General features: G+C 38.4%; 1 protein-coding gene across 2 annotated transcripts in view; it reads left to right on the top strand.

Moving 5' to 3' along the window:
- Positions 1-515: 515 nt before the first annotated feature.
- Positions 516-17,882, top strand: part of st3gal1 (ST3 beta-galactoside alpha-2,3-sialyltransferase 1) — a 128,562-nt gene continuing 111,195 nt past the window's right edge. For both annotated transcript variants that reach the window (XM_034093898.2, XM_034093899.2), the window contains exon 1: positions 516-723. The gene's annotated coding sequence lies outside the window, so the exon portion shown is untranslated. The remainder of the gene's footprint in view (positions 724-17,882) is intronic.

Here is a 17,882-nt window from a genome sequence, read left to right as displayed (position 1 = left end):
CATAAATAGAGACATATAGGAGCTTATTGTTTACTCCTGCAGCTATAACAGCAGGACCTGGTCATGCATGGCTAAACACAATCCTGATGTGCGTGTGTGTGTGTGCGTGTGTGTGTGTGTGTGTGTGTGTGTGTGTGTGTGTGTGTGTGTGGGGTGTGCGTGCATGCGTGCGTGGGTGTGCGTGGGTGTGTGCGTGGGTGTGGGTGGGTGGGTGTGTGAGTGTGTGTGTGTGTGTGTGTGTGTGTGTGTGTGTGTGTGTGTGTGTGTGTGTGTGTGTGTGTGTGTGTGTGTGTGTGTGTGTGTGTGTGTGTGTGTGTGTGTGTGTGTGTGTGTGTGAGTGAGTGAGGATGCTGAGGGGCGTAGCAGCGTAGCCCCTCATGGTCAGCAGTCAGAAATTAAAATGCCTCTCATTGCCTGGGAGCGAGCATCGGTGTCCTCCTCCTCCTCCTCCTCCTCCTCCTCCTCCTCCTCCTCCTCCTCCTCCTCCTCCTGCAGGAACACGCGCTGGATGTGCATGTTCCAGGAGGGGAGTAACAACCTCCTCCCGGTGGTTTTCTCTCTTTAAATCCAACGATGTGAGGTTGCCAGTTTGGAGCTTGTTTCTCCCTTTACATCGGACGCTTCACGCAGCGTTCCGCTTCTCTTTTCTTCTCCGTGGATCTGCCGCCCCTACGCACGGGACTAACGGGACTTCGCTGACAACCCGGGCTTCACTCCCTCCAAGTGAGTACACGCAGACACAAAGCGTGCTTGTTAACCCCGTATCGAACACCGGTGTCACCTTTCAGTCCACTTTTAGCGTCGGGTCTCCAAACGGAGATGTGCGCATGGGGGCTTAAAGTCGTAAAGTGATGCTGACAAGGTGTTGCACTTTAACTTTCTTCTGCAAAAACCTGCACAAAATACTTACCTGTCGAGTAGAACGCGACATGCATAGTGGGTTTGCACTTCTGCAGATTTAACATGCTTCTTTATTCTATACCCCTGCTTTTGGGGTATGTGTGTGCACTGGTCTTGATGTCCTTGTGTGTTCAGTCAGAAACAAGCCAATCCTGAAGTGTCCTGTTGAGAAAAAGTAACTTGTTCTTCTCTTTGAGGGCTGGTTTCTGATTCCTTGGCTTTTTCTCTGTGCTGCTGCTCAGAGTTCAAAAGGACTACACCATGTGCTGTGTTCAGCTAAGCTCCAGCAACTGTTGCACATACAGCAGATGTGCGGAGGAGAGATATCTGAGCTGTACATTTCAGAGTGTGTGTGTGCGTGCGTGCGTGCGTGCGTGTGTGTGTGTGTGTGTGTGTTTGTGTGTGTGTGTGTGTGTGTGTGTGTGTCCTGGAATAACTAAAACAGCACTTTCCTCCGTCAGAAATCCTTCTTCATTTGCTGTAAACATCCATGAATGTGTGATTGTCAGTGTGATATCCAGAGGTGAGTAATCACCAGGCTGAGAGTTTATGAAACGATCCCCCCTGTTGTGTGTTTTGCATGAGATGTCACCTCATCTGCTAATGAAGGTGTCTGCAGCACAGCGGTTAATGTTCCACTCTCCATGCCATTATAAATAATAAGCAAGTAGAATACATTAGCATCGCACCTCCAATCAGAATGGATGGTGTGACCTTGGGGGGGGGGGCAGCACAGCGCTGCAGCATTTAGAGACATTGAGATGGTGGTATCCTTTATCAAGGAACCCAGTTACATCTGGAAATGGTGGTTGCCATGAGCAATTGCCATTAGTTACTGTATTAAAGAGAGAGGGGCTTTCAGACAGATAGACTGCTCTCCGTATGCGTTGTGATTTAAACGATTCCTGTGGATGGGAAGCAAGTCCTTTTGTGGGCTCCTTTTTAACAATAGAGAACAGAAGAGGCATTGAGTCACAAAGAATCATGGCAACTCTCACCAGCTGCCAGCCAGATGGAGACAACACATGTGACGAAACGGCAGAGCTGTTTCCACTTCAAAGCACGCCACCGCGAACAGAAACGAATAGCATTTCCACTTCTTACATGTTGAACTCAAATACCTGTACTTTCTACTTCTTACATGTTGAACTCAAATACCTGTACTTTCTACTTCTCACATGTTGAACTCAAATACCTGTACTTTCTGCTTCTTACATGTTGAACTCAAATACCTGTACTTTCTACTTCTCACATGTTGAACTCAAATACCTGTACTTTCTACTTCTTACATGTTGAACTCAAATACCTGTACTTTCTACTTCTTACATGTTGAACTCAAATACCTGTAATTTCTACTTCTTACATGTTGAACACAAATACCTGAACTTTCTACTTCTTACATGTTGAACACAAATACCTGTACTTTCTACTTCTTACATGTTGAACACAAATACCTGTACTTTCTACTTATTACACTTTGAACTCAAATACCTGTACTTTCTACTTCTTACACGTTGAACTCAAATACCTGTACTTTCCACTTCTTACATGTTGAACTCAAATACCTGTACTTTCTACTTCTTACATGTTGAACTCTAATACCTGTACTTTCTACTTCTTACATGTTGAACTCAAATACCTGTACTTTCTACTTCTTACATGTTGAACTCAAATACCTGTACTTTCTACTTCTCACATGTTGAACTCAAATACCTGTACTTTCTACTTCTTACATGTTGAACTCAAATACCTGTACTTTCTACTTCTTACATGTTGAACACAAATACCTGTACTTTCTACTTCTTACATGTTGAACCCAAATACCTGTACTTTCTACTTATTACATGTTGAACTCAAATACCTGTACTTTCTACTTCTTACATGTTGAACCCAAATACCTGTACTTTCTACTTATTACATGTTGAACTCAAATACCTGTACTTTCTACTTCTTACATGTTGAACTCAAATACCTGTACTTTCTACTTCTTACATGTTGAACCCAAATACCTGAACGTTCTACTTCTTACATGTTGAACTCAAATACCTGTACTTTCTACTTCTCACATGTTGAACACAAATACCTGAACTTTCTACTTCTTACATGTTGAACTCAAATACCTGTACTTTCTACTTCTTACATGTTGAACACAAATACCTGTACTTTCTACTTCTTACATGTTGAACCCAAATACCTGTACTTTCTACTTCTTACATGTTGAACCCAAATACCTGAACTTTCTACTTCTTACATGTTGAACTCAAATACCTGTACTTTCTACTTCTTACATGTTGAACACAAATACCTGTACTTTCTACTTCTTACATGTTGAACCCAAATACCTGTACTTTCTACTTATTACATGTTGAACCCAAATACCTGTACTTTCTACTTCTTACATGTTGAACCCAAATACCTGTACTTTCTACTTCTTACATGTTGAACTCAAATACCTGTACTTTCTACTTCTTACATGTTGAACTCAAATACCTGTAATTTCTACTTCTTACATGTTGAACACAAATACCTGAACTTTCTACTTCTTACATGTTGAACACAAATACCTGTACTTTCTACTTCTTACATGTTGAACACAAATACCTGTACTTTCTACTTATTACACTTTGAACTCAAATACCTGTACTTTCTACTTCTTACATGTTGAACTCAAATACCTGTACTTTCCACTTCTTACATGTTGAACTCAAATACCTGTACTTTCTACTTCTTACATGTTGAACTCTAATACCTGTACTTTCTACTTCTTACATGTTGAACTCAAATACCTGTACTTTCTACTTCTTACATGTTGAACTCAAATACCTGTACTTTCTACTTATTACATGTTGAACTCAAATACCTGTACTTTCTACTTCTTACATGTTGAACTCAAATACCTGTACTTTCTACTTCTTACATGTTGAACCCAAATACCTGAACGTTCTACTTCTTACATGTTGAACTCAAATACCTGTACTTTTTACTTCTCACATGTTGAACACAAATACCTGAACTTTCTACTTCTTACATGTTGAACTCAAATACCTGTACTTTCTACTTCTTACATGTTGAACACAAATACCTGTACTTTCTACTTCTTACATGTTGAACCCAAATACCTGTACTTTCTACTTCTTACATGTTGAACCCAAATACCTGAACTTTCTACTTCTTACATGTTGAACTCAAATACCTGTACTTTCTACTTCTTACATGTTGAACACAAATACCTGTACTTTCTACTTCTTACATGTTGAACCCAAATACCTGTACTTTCTACTTATTACATGTTGAACCCAAATACCTGTACCTTCTACTTCTTACATGTTGAACCCAAATACCTGTACTTTCTACTTCTTACATGTTGAACTCAAATACCTGTACTTTCTACTTCTTACATGTTGAACACAAATACCTGTACTTTCTACTTCTTACATGTTGAACCCAAATACCTGTACTTTCTACTTATTACATGTTGAACTCAAATACCTCTACTTTCTACTTCTTACATGTTGAACCCAAATACCTGTACTTTCTACTTATTACATGTTGAACTCAAATACCTGTACTTTCTACTTCTTACATGTTGAACCCAAATACCTGAACGTTCTACTTCTTACATGTTGAACTCAAATACCTGTACTTTCTACTTCTCACATGTTGAACACAAATACCTGAACTTTCTACTTCTTACATGTTGAACTCAAATACCTGTACTTTCTACTTCTTACATGTTGAACACAAATACCTGTACTTTCTACTTCTTACATGTTGAACCCAAATACCTGTACTTTCTACTTCTTACATGTTGAACACAAATACCTGAACTTTCTACTTCTTACATGTTGAACCCAAATACCTGTACTTTCTACTTATTACATGTTGAACCCAAATACCTGTACTTTCTACTTCTTACATGTTGAACCCAAATACCTGTACTTTCTAATTCTTACATGTTGAACTCAAATACCTGTACTTTCTACTTCTTACATGTTGAACTCAAATACCTGTACTTTCTACTTCTCTCATTTCCCAAACAGCTGGTTCCTTTAGTCTGAATGTGTGTTGGTGCGTGGTCATTATTCTTCAGAGTCACTGCGTGCCTATTGATTTGAACACGATCCGTGTATCCATCACTTCCTGGTCTTCTCTAAAGAAGAGGGACCAATGGAAACGTTGTCATGTTGCCATTGTTCAGCATGGAAACATTCATTAGCTAACAATGACATTATTGTTCTGTTAATATAAAGGGAGGTCAGGTACTCTTTAAAACAGCTGCTAGCTATGGGTACTTTTTACTGAAGTACATTTCAAAGCCTCTTTACTTTTACTTGAGTAAAGACGTTTAGTCAGTACTTCTACTTTTACCAGAGTATTTTTAAATTCTACTTGAGTGAAGGATGTGCGTACTTTTGCCATCTCAGGGCAGTGATCGCGGGCTTTACTGTAATCAGACATTCAGACTCTCAGCTCCCCGACGGAGGACTCAGCAGACCCAATCAGAGCCTGAAAGCTCCCGGCTTTACATCGGGGTCTGGGAGCGAGGCAGCAGAAATACTTGCAGTCCCTCGGGTGGTGGTCTGCATGTTTCTGCAGCATGTAGAAGCACATTTCACTAATACTTACAGTCTTCTTCCTCTGGCCCCTCGGCTCGGTCACAGGCTGTCTTTCCCCCTTCACAGCTCTCCCCTTGGACTTCTCCCCAGCTTTTTGATGTGCCCTCTGTTTCCACTTAACAGTCCTGGCTTTTTTCCAGGAAACACCTCAGCACCATTCTTTTTGTACTCAAGCATGAGCAGACTTCTTATACCCTGGGCACATGTGGAGAATGCGTGGCCTTTACTTTTTTTGTGAGCTATTACAGAACGCGTTGTTCTTGGCTGCCGCAAATTGCAAGGTTATTGGAGATGATTACACACAAGGAAACGCCAAAAATGACATCCAATATCAGGCAGATACTGAGTCAAAAGCTTGATCTGTTATCTGGTATAACTAGGGCTGATCTGTGAGATGGAGGGGGGCAGGAGTGAGTCCTTAAACCTGGAAATGAGTTAGAATTTTACCCCTGCCGGTTCCCTTGTCTCAAAGTTAAATAGCTTATTGAACGTGTTTGCGGTTATTTCGTTTTTGGGAGAAGGTGTGGGATTAAAAAAGTGAAAACTTCTTCTCACCCCTTTTCGGATGTGTAATTAAAGGTGGGGTAGGTCATTTTGGAGAAACCAGCTCGAGTGCGCTAGCATTTGAAAATACACAGCCGGAAAAAATAATGATTACAAAGAAATGCAAAAAAATAATATAAAATATATTTTAAGATCATGTTTAATCATCTGATTCGTCTCATTGCTGTTTTAGTCTGTGTTCTTCTAATTAGTGTCTACAGTGTGTGCCTATCGAGCTTTTTAGAGCCATGTGGGACAAAACCCAACCCTGCCCCTCCCTCTCACTGTCTAAGTGAACGGTGACTGTAAATACTACACTGCGCATGCTCAGAGTATTTTCCTATTTAATTAGTGTGGCAAAAAATAATGACCATAGGGGCAAAGTGCTGCCACCCCCACCATACGTCATCTCACATCATTCAGAGCTGATTGGCTGTAAGTACGTGTGCCGTGAAAAGTGTGGTGTGTGAAGAGCAGGTGAAGAGGAGGAGAGAGACGCGTCCTAAAACCAGGAAGTAAGCTGCGCATGGCTTCCCTCCACAAAAAAGCAATGAGATTTCTCCATAGGATTTTAGAAAATAGCTCAAAATAAGATCTGTGGGAAACGTAGCTGTTAGATAAATGCACGTTTTATTCAGCCGGATAATATCCACATGTCTACCCTACTTATATAATTTTCTAATCATAAATCCATCATTTGGATTTATGATAGACTTTTGAAACTACAAGAACATAAGGAGGACTTTTACAGAAAAGTAATAGAGATTTTTGTCCAGAAGGATAGGCAGTAGTGATACAAATGCCACTTCAATCTCATTAGTATGCAGACAAAGTGACAGGTCGCCCCGCCCCTTTTCGACCGGAAGTCCCGCCTTATTTGACCGGAAGTCCCGCCTTTTTATTTTGAAACCGGAAGTCCCGCCTCGTTCGACCGGAAGTCCCGCCTCGTTCGACCGGATGTCCCGCCCCCGCTTCCGGCGGATGTCCCGCCCCCGCTTCCGGTTTTCAAAATAAAAAAAATAAAAAAATTAAAATTTAAAAAATGAGAAAAATAAAATGCCGTTGTTTTCAATCAATTAATATGTCTAGGATATATGTCCCGCCTCCTTACCACTTCCTGTGTGGTTAATCCTGTATACAGTATCGAATGTAATTTACAAATACAACATGAATATAACATGAAATTAATCCCAAAAGTAAGGCATCTTTAAAACATATATTTAAACCTCTCTGTTTTTGCAAACAGGACATGACAGGACATGAGGGGAGAGAACATATGGTGGAGGAGGGGGAACACACACACACACACACACACACACACACACACACACACACACACACTTTCCCCCGCCCCTCACCCTGTCCCTCTGTCTAAATAAAAAGCCATCGTCTTTAGTCACTCTTAAATATTTTTCAAGTCGAGAGAAAATGGCCAAGAGACGTCTTGATATGAATTTAATCAGCAAGACACCGGTGACAACTTACAGCCATCCGTTGGGTGCTCCAAATCAAAGTAAAGCATATAAAAAACAGATATTTTAAAAAGTCAGCCTTTTTGCTAAAGGATAAGGGTGGGGGAAAACCACAAACCCCCTATGGAGAAGTCATAAACCCCCTATGGAGACAAACATGTTGTAAACAGAGGGAGGTAGGTAGGTAATATACTTAAATATATATATATAGAAAGTCAGAGAATATTTATCAGAGGATAAACCATATACATTTGTACAAGTCGACACTGGTGCATTTTGTAAGAAAACAGAGTTTTCGTACTCAGACCGCTGCAACAATTTCAAGCAGATCTCTGTGATATGCAGTCGCTGTCCGAATATAATGATGGTTTTAATTATTTATTAACAGTCATAAATGTATATAGAAAAACCTGTGCTCAAACATTAAAGAAAAAGAAGGGTAAGGTTACCAAAAAGCTTTTGATATAGTTTTAACACACAGCGAGATCCCTAAAAAGTCACTAACAGCTGCGGGGAAAGAATTCTTTTAAATAAAGTTTTTCAAAACTTGTTGAAGAAAAGAGGTATTGCATATTATACAACAGCCATTGACATATAGGCATGTATGGTAGAAAGATTTAACCGTACGCTGAAAACTAGAATGTGGAGGTATTTTACAGTTAAAAACACTCCTAGACCTAAAAAGTATTTGCCCCGCCATAAAAAAAGCCAATATAACGCTAATTTGTTAAACAGGAATAATCCTATTGGCTGTTTTTAGAGTCATTTACATATTGCCTAGCCTATATAAGTACATTCCGAACATCTAAACAGCCTCTCTCCACTTTTCCTCCATCAGACAAAGATATCTGGTAAGTACTTTTATTTTAATGTTATAATATCATGTAGCCTAGTTAGTTAGTTAATGCTGCTTGATGGGTGTTAAAGAACCTCTATGCAATTGTTGGTTTTTCTATTATATATATATATATATATATATAACAAACGTAGATTGCAATTTTTTAAGAAGCTTTTAATGAAGTATCCTTCTAAATACAAAATACATGATTAAGTCCTCAAGTAAAATGAAGTATAGATTGATGTGAAAGTATCCTGAATAACGTTTTTTAACATACATGCTCTAACAGGTGCTGTGACCGTCCTACAACTGAAATGGTCTCAGCTCGGATCTCTGCATCAAGTCAGGCCTGACAACCTCAATAAAGACTGTGCTCGAGAATTAAAAACACATTTGTACAAGTCGACACGGGTGCATTTTGTTAAGAAAACAGAGTTTTCGTACTCAGACCGCTGCAACAATTTCAAGCAGATCTCTGCGATATGCAGTCGCTGTCCGAATATAATGATGGCTTTAATTATTTGTTAACAGTCATAAATGTATTTAGAAAAACCTGTGCTCAAACATTAAAAAGAAAAAGAAGGGTAAGGTTACCAAAGCTTTTTGATACAGTTTTAACACACAGCGAGATCCCTAAAAAGTTACAAACAGCTGAGGGGAAAGAATTCTTTAATAAAGTTTAATAAAGTTTTTCAAAACTTGTTGAAGAAAAACGGTATACAACATTATATATAACCGCCATTGACATAAAGGCATGTATGGTAGAAAGATTTAACCGTACGCTGAAAACTAAAATGTGGAGGTATTTTACAGCTAAAAACACTCCTAGACCTATGATAGTGTTTTTTATGTATGACAACTCTACAACTGGTAGAAAGTTAAGTACTTTTTCTGAGCAGATTTTCTTTAAGACTGTGACTCTTAACTAACCAACCCCCGAGAGACAGACATACTCATCCACTTTTCAACGTATTTTGTTTTTGTCTTTCTCGCTTTTTTTCCCATTATATTTTTGGAAAAAACTACATAGTGATTGCTAGCAAAAATACAACATGCAACTAATACATTATACAATATTACGACTTTTTGGCGATATTTTCAACACAATATACTTGTACCTTTTTTTTTTTTTTGTAGGACTTCAAGATATGTTGCATGTCATGCATAAACACGGTGTCATCTTTCTTGAAACTGATGTGCTGTCCGTTTTACAAACAAGTTATGTTTATGCTTCTTCATCCTATGAATGTTCCTCCCCCGTCCCTCTTCACAATAACAATCAAGGTGGATCTGTGAAATGAAACACCTCTTCCCAAAGCGTGACTACCCTATTGAGGGCATGCGTCTAGGGCAGTAGGGTCTAAATCGATGGGCCAGATATACTAACATGCAGAACGTACGGTATGTTTGAAAAAGACTAACCATTTATCCAGTTCAAGCTGTCTTTAAGATGTGACATAGCGCTCTGACTATTTCCCATAAAATCGTGACAAACTATTACTTTTGACTTACATTTGACCTCTTGCTGCTTGGTTGAAAATGATAGATGAAAAATAACTTTTTTAAAAAGAGTCAAACCACAAATGTTTTAAGATTGTTACAAAATGTAAAAAATAAAAAAGGTCTGGAGACAAAATTAATTCAGGTGACTCTGGCTTTATTAGGACAACAGACATATAATACAAATGGGTTAGGGGTTAAATATAACCATCGTGGACTTAATAGTCTAACAAAATACTTTTATCTGAATACATTTGTTCTTTTTAAGAGCACTTTTTGAAATTATTTATTTATTATTTCAGTGGAACAATCCAGTGTTTGTTAACATTAACGCTTTCTTCTCTTTTTCTTGTGTTACTAAGATACTTTTAAACACACTTTGGTGTATGCAACACTTGTTCAGATAAAACAAGGTTTTTTCTTTTCTGATAAACTTACATATTTTAGTTATTTTATGTTACCAAGATACTTTGAGATACACCCTGATGTACACAACACTTAACAAAGGGTATAATATGAAGTAGTTGGTAAGGAAGGGGTTTTTCTTTAAGGGTGCAAAACTTTTAGAACAGGGTAAAATATTCATTAATTTGTATTGAATTGAGTTTTCTTTTTTTGATTTTCAACATACTATATGACTTTTACATATTTCTGACGTACTATACTTTTTTTTTTTGACTTTTTTCTGTAGAATCTTGACAAAACTATTACTTATTCTTAAATGTCACCTATTGCTGGAGATGAGATGAAAAAGCTACAACGCTTAAAGAACTTTTTTTCTAAAAACTCTCAATTCTATAATTGACTCCCCCATTCAACGCAATGAGCCCCACCCTCCACTCAGCAAATCTTCTAAAACGAAGGACCTCACTAAGACGATCGTTGTAAACTAGCCATGGAGCAGAGAAAAGCCAAGACTCCCCCCGCGAGTTGCAGTCAGGAACAGAGTCCACCAGCGACACCACCATGTGGGAAACCCGAATCTTGCAGTACTACTGCTGCTGATGCTACTCCTCGGGTCAAGAAGTCTCGGTTTAGGGACACAGTGAAATCGGAATTGTTTTATATTCTGGAGATGGTGATGTATCGGTACAGAAAAGAAATCTGCAAAGAATGCCGACGCAGTAACCCCGACCAGAGGCAACACGATTGTCGGAATGACATGCCCGATTTCTTCTTCAGAAACAATTACAAAGCGTTAATGAAAAGACTTTGGCTCGCCGACTTCGTTGCAGTGATTGACCAGAGTCTTATTGAAAAAGGCATTTGCGAGGATAAACTGAGGATAGGACGCGCTTCGGAAGCCTTTCTGCACAAGCTTGTAAAATGCAGATGCCTCAAGGAGAGACTTGAAATATCCATACAGAGTTTGATGGAGAAGAAGAAGAAGACTAACAAACAGCAGTCGGATGGAGAAGAAGCCAGGGACTTGTTCAATGCAGTGACTTTTTTCTTTAAGTAAAATAAAAATGGGAAACTACTATGCAAAACGCTCTGTATATATTGATCATAATGTAGTCCTTACCCGTTTAATAAGTGGGATGATGGGGACGATTGAAAACAGAATGAGTAGTGACCCCCGTGTAAGCAGAATGGCTGAAGTTTGTAAACTAGAAGACATTTTGGATATCGTTCGTTCTGGCAGTACTATTCCGGGTCATTGGGAAATGATTGTAAACGAAACATTTAAAGTGGTCCTGGAATCTTCATTTTCCGAAACATTCTGTAACATTATCTCAGAAATGAAACAAACATCAACAGTGTATCATGTGCTCTCATTGTATGCTCTGTTTGTAGATGTAATGCATCTTTGCGTCAAAAACAGCATAGACGTGAATATTTTGACTGAAGTGAAAAAACTCCATCACGATATCTCCAGTAATATGGGGAATTCTAAGCTGGAGACTGTCCTGGGGATGCTACAATCAGTATAACTATTGATTTTGCGTGTGAAAAAAATAAAAAAAGTGTTTTTTACATCTAAAAACTGTTGTCATCATTATAGCAAGGGGAGCGTGTCTGATACATGTGTATTACAGTCCTTCTTGTTGTGTTTTTCAGTGTTTTCTGTGTGTCTGTACACACAAAGCACACTTCATTATCTACTTTTCAGCTTTTATACACAAAGTGTATCTTTCAGTAACTTTACCAGAGAATTTAAGCATAAATCTGTCAAATGTTCAAAACAGCCTTGTTTCACTGAAATACCCTAAAAAATGACAAACTGCCATTATTACGAAATCTCCTCAAACAGAGTACTTTCTACAGATGAAGCCTTCCCACTCAACCCAATATGTCTCACCCACTCAGCAAATCATATAAAACTAAGGACGACCGTTAAAAACTAGCCATGGATCTGAGAAAAACCAAGTCTGATGTAGCCTGCCCTTATTATCACCAGGATAATGGATATGGGCTTAATGACTGGATGTTACAAAGTAGGGGAGAGGATGTCCCCGAAGAAGAGCTCTCATCTATATCATATCCATGTAAGGTCTTTAGGACAAAAGAGGACCATGATAACATGACATATGAAGAATATCTTTCTTTAAAAGATGGTATTATAGATAACCTTTATAGAAACAGTATATCTCATACCACTCGCCAAGATCGCAAACGACAATTAGCAGAAAAGAATAGAAAAAGTAAAGAAAAACGAAGAAAAAGAAAAAGCAACATGAAAAGGAGAAGAAAAATTAAAAGCAAACGCAGAATGCGAATGAAAAGAAAAGGGACCATAGGACGGAAAACTAAAAAGACAAAAAGAAGGAAGGTGAAAAGAAAAAGAAACAAAGTGAAGAAATTTAAACTAGAGGATGGTGTTGTAGAGCCATTACCGGATCATAATAATCTTATAGATCATCTCCCGCTAACCGACTGCTGCGAATGTGTTGAACAAATACCAAAAGCAATGGCAGAACTTTGCTTCAGTATAATGAGAGTCCCCTGAAACTTTGCTTCAGTATAATGAGAGTCCCCTTTTCCCCCCTTCTTTCCCCTAACTTTTTAGGGATCTCGCTGTGTGTTAAAACTGTATCAAAAAGCTTTGGTAACCTTACCCTTCTTTTTCTTTTTAATGTTTGAGCACAGGTTTTTCTAAATACATTTATGACTGTTAACAAATAATTAAAGCCATCATTATATTCGGGCAGCGACTGCATATCGCAGAGATCTGCTTGAAATTGTTGCAGCGGTCTGAGTACGAAAACTCTGTTTTCTTAACAAAATGCACCCGTGTCGACTTGTACAAATGTGTTTTTAATTCTCGAGCACAGTCTTTATTGAGGTTGTCAGGCCTGACTTGATGCAGAGATCCGAGCTGAGACCATTTCAGTTGTAGGACGGTCACAGCACCTGTTAGAGCATGTATGTTAAAAAACGTTATTCAGGATACTTTCACATCAATCTATACTTCATTTTACTTGAGGACTTAATCATGTATTTTGTATTTAGAAGGATACTTCATTAAAAGCTTCTTAAAAAATTGCAATCTACGTTTGTTATATATATATATATATATATAATAGAAAAACCAACAATTGCATAGAGGTTCTTTAACACCCATCAAGCAGCATTAACTAACTAACTAGGCTACATGATATTATAACATTAAAATAAAAGTACTTACCAGATATCTTTGTCTGATGGAGGAAAAGTGGAGAGAGGCTGTTTAGATGTTCGGAATGTACTTATATAGGCTAGGCAATATGTAAATGACTCTAAAAACAGCCAATAGGATTATTCCTGTTTAACAAATTAGCGTTATATTGGCTTTTTTTATGGCGGGGCAAATACTTTTTAGGTCTAGGAGTGTTTTTAACTGTAAAATACCTCCACATTCTAGTTTTCAGCGTACGGTTAAATCTTTCTACCATACATGCCTATATGTCAATGGCTGTTGTATAATATGCAATACCTCTTTTCTTCAACAAGTTTTGAAAAACTTTATTTAAAAGAATTCTTTCCCCGCAGCTGTTAGTGACTTTTTAGGGATCTCGCTGTGTGTTAAAACTATATCAAAAGCTTTTTGGTAACCTTACCCTTCTTTTTCTTTAATGTTGAGCACAGGTTTTTCTATATACATTTACGACTGTTAATAAATAATTAAAACCATCATTATATTCGGACAGCGACTGCATATCACAGAGATCTGCTTGAAATTGTTGCAGCGGTCTGAGTACGAAAACTCTGTTTTCTTACAAAATGCACCAGTGTCGACTTGTACAAATGTATATGGTTTATCCTCTGATAAATATTCTCTGACTTTCTATATATATATATTTAAGTATATTACCTACCTACCTTTACAACATGTTTGTCTCCATAGGGGGTTTATGACTTCTCCATAGGGGGTTTGTGGTTTTCCCCCACCCTTATCCTTTAGCAAAAAGGCTGACTTTTTAAAATATCTGTTTTTTATATGCTTTACTTTGATTTGGAGCACCCAACGGATGGCTGTAAGTTGTCACCGGTGTCTCGCTGATTAAATTCATATCAAGACGTCTCTTGGCCATTTTCTCTCGACTTGAAAAATATTTAAGAGTGACTAAAGACGATGGCTTTTTATTTAGACAGAGGGAGAGGGTGAGGGGCGGGGGAAAGTGTGTGTGTGTGTGTGTGTGTGTGTGTGTGTGTTCCCCCTCCTCCACCATATGTTCTCTCCCCTCATGTCCTGTCATGTCCTGTTTGCAAAAACAGAGAGGTTTAAATATATGTTTTAAAGATGCCTTACTTTTGGGATTAATTTCATGTTATTTGCAAGTATTTGTAAGTTACATTCGATACTGTATACAGGATTAACCACACAGGAAGTGGTAAGGAGGCGGGACATATATCCTAGACATATTAATTGATTGAAAACAACGGCATTTTATTTTTCTCATTTTTTTAATTTATTTTTAATTTTATTTTGAAAACCGGAAGCGGGGGCGGGACATCCGCCGGAAGCGGGGGCGGGACATCCGCCGGAAGCGGGGGCGGGACATCCGGTCGAACGAGGCGGGACTTCCGGTTTCAAAATAAAATAAAAAGGCGGGACTTCCGGTCAAATAAGGCGGGACTTTCGGTCGAAAGGGGGCGGGGCGACCTGCCACTTTTTCTGCATACTAATGAGATTGAAGTGGCATTTGTATCACTACTATAGGCAAATGGACTTCATCTTCAAGTCAAGGTAAGACCACCATTTTATTGAAAATGGTGGTCTTACTAAGAGAGAACAATTCAATATTTAAATGATAAAATTACATTTGTTGGGTATCCTTCTGTTGAACTGTCTGTTTAAAATTAATCGAAGCATCAGACAAAAAAAGCTTTGAAAATAATATTATATTTTGATTTAGGTCAAAATATAATATTTGTAAACCTGAAGAGTCAGAGCCAGAGCCTCACCAGCCATGAACCTCACTGCAGAAGCTTATATATAGACATCTACGTTTTTTGTGCCCCACCACTTTTGTACATATAAAAACGCCACTGTCTGTGGGTAACACAATGTGAAAAGATGACATCCCACGACACAAAGAAGCATTATGCAGATCCAGTCTGAGTCCCAGACATCCGTACAAAGTTCTGTGCAATCCTAATTACAAAGTGACAAGTCAAACAATGTTGGCCTGCGCAAACAAAGCGAGCCGTCCTGTGACTGCTGTCCTTCCCCAGAGCAATCAGACACTCTGAGACTTCACTATTGCAATTAGTCTTGTCCAATTACTGCATGGCTTCATTCTGCCACCGCTTGTTTGGTCATGCTTATTGGCAGGTGCCTTTGGAGGAGGGCAGGGAGGGAATCTACAGCTCCAAGAGGGATGGATGCGTTGTGTTAAAGCAGAGGAGGAAGAACTACTATTATACTTTTTGGAGTTTTCCCTTTCCTTTACAGTGTTTGGTTTGTAAAGACTGCAAAGACTGAGATCCCGACCTCTTGAACAACAAAACGTGTCACAGTAGAGGCAGAAAATACAAACATTAACCTGAAAACTAGCATGATATGTCCTCCTTAATCTCAGGTGTCCGTGGGTGCTTTGAAAGGCGCCTCTAAATAGAATAAATTATTATTTGTATTATTAATATGTCTAGTTTTTTAAATGGATGGTTGTATGACGATATGTTGCTGCACAATAGTTTGTTTTGGTTGATGTTTGTAACCGACATAGTGAAAATGTTGCCTCCTCTCTGGAAATAAGCATCAGAATGTCACCAAATGTGAAGTAGAGGTTAACAGAGAGGCATGGCATACAATAACCCAAACATGGAACCAATACCTCTTAGCGTCTTTGTAATATATACACACAGATGCTCAGCTATACACCGACATATCCTTTGTGCTGTTATTGACTTCCATCCTTGTTGTCTCTGTTCCCGTCACATCGTCCCTTTCTCATTTCTCGAACTCCCCTCCTCGACTCCTATCCTCGAGACTTAGTCGAGGAGTCGAGGAGGGGGATTTGATGAAATGAGAAAGGGCCAGAGTCCCCTTGCTGCTCCAATCCTTCCTGGAAAAATCACTTAGGTTGAGAGTAGCATCACTCGTCACTCAGCGGCCTTTGTATATTTTTCTCATTATAGTCATGTTGACAGTCAGGCAGTGTGTGACCTTGTCAGGAGAGATGTCCATTAGAGAGACTCACCTATGCAATATACAACATGTTTTCCTCGTGTATGGCACATTAACATTTTAAATATATTATTAACATTTAGGATGGGTTAAATGCAGAGGCCACATTTCACTGTGTGTGCTGTGTGCTCTGCATGTGTGACCATTAAAGAGGGTTTCATCCCAATTATATTCTATTTTAAATTGTATACCCCGTTTATCTAGGCCCTTTTTGTTTTGTTTTATGTATATAAGTCACACTGTGGGACTGCGGGAAACGGTATCTCGAGATTTCTGGATGTATAACACACGTAGTCATTTTGACAATAAAGCTGACTTTGACTTTGACTTAAATGTCATTTAAAATAATAAAAATAAATAATACATTTGATTTCTATAGCGCTTTTCTTGAACCCAAAGACGCTTCACATTTGGGAGGGAGGGTAGACAAACAAAAACAAAGCCAAAAAGTTACAAAGAAACAAAACAAGAGGGTTGAGAGGGGGGGGGGGGGGGGGCATATGTATATATAAATACATATGTACAAGCGCATTAGCCTACATGAAGCTATATTTAAAGATATTTTATATTTTACCTTGATATTACTAGCTTTGACAAACATATACAATGTTTTTAACATCTTGTTTGTGTAGAAATTGAGGCATTATTTTGCTTAATATCAAAGAAATTCAACTGTAAATGTACATATAAGTGAAATATATAATGTTTAAAGAACAATACATTTTAATGCTTGTAAAATGATGGTATTTATCCATTAATTTGAGCTACAGTTAATATATTTACAGTAAAAAGTGTTTTCTCGAATTATGATGGTAAAAAGTACTTTTGCTTTGAGCACAGTAATTTAATGAATCTTATATGTTATTAGAGATATTATGTTATTTTTACTGTTGCCATTTGACATTTTGACTTGATATATTAACTGTAGGTCAAAAGTTTCCATTCATTTGACCTAAAGTTAATATTTGTACAGTCAAAAGTGTGTGTTTTCTTGAATTATGATGGTAAAAAGTACTTTTGCTTAGACCGTAGTAATTGAATGAATCTACTATGTTATTAGGGATATTATGGTACTGCTGGCATTGGACATTCTTTCCTGTAATTTCTACAATTTTCTTTCTAAAAATGTCGCTCTCTTTCCTACAATGCTTTGCTCCAGATTATAATGCATGCTATTTTACCTTGCCGGTCCTCAGTAGGGTATTATTTGAAAAAGGCAGGTTTTGTCAGGTGCCATGTGGGTGTATGTGAAGGAAAGGCTAATTGTTATGCCTCTGAGGTCCATTGTTAATTAGAAGTTATCTCGGGCGGCTCTCACATGGTCACCGCTCTAATTGGCAGTCAAAGCTGTGCAGCACCTGGCCTTTAACTCACCAGGTGCTCGCAGCAAAACCTTCTCC

This window comes from Pseudochaenichthys georgianus, chromosome 11, assembly GCF_902827115.2.
Source record: "Pseudochaenichthys georgianus chromosome 11, fPseGeo1.2, whole genome shotgun sequence".
NCBI lineage: Eukaryota > Metazoa > Chordata > Actinopteri > Perciformes > Channichthyidae > Pseudochaenichthys > Pseudochaenichthys georgianus.
The sequence above is the reverse complement of the archived record's forward strand: the minus strand, read 5'-3'. Positions and strand labels throughout refer to the sequence as shown.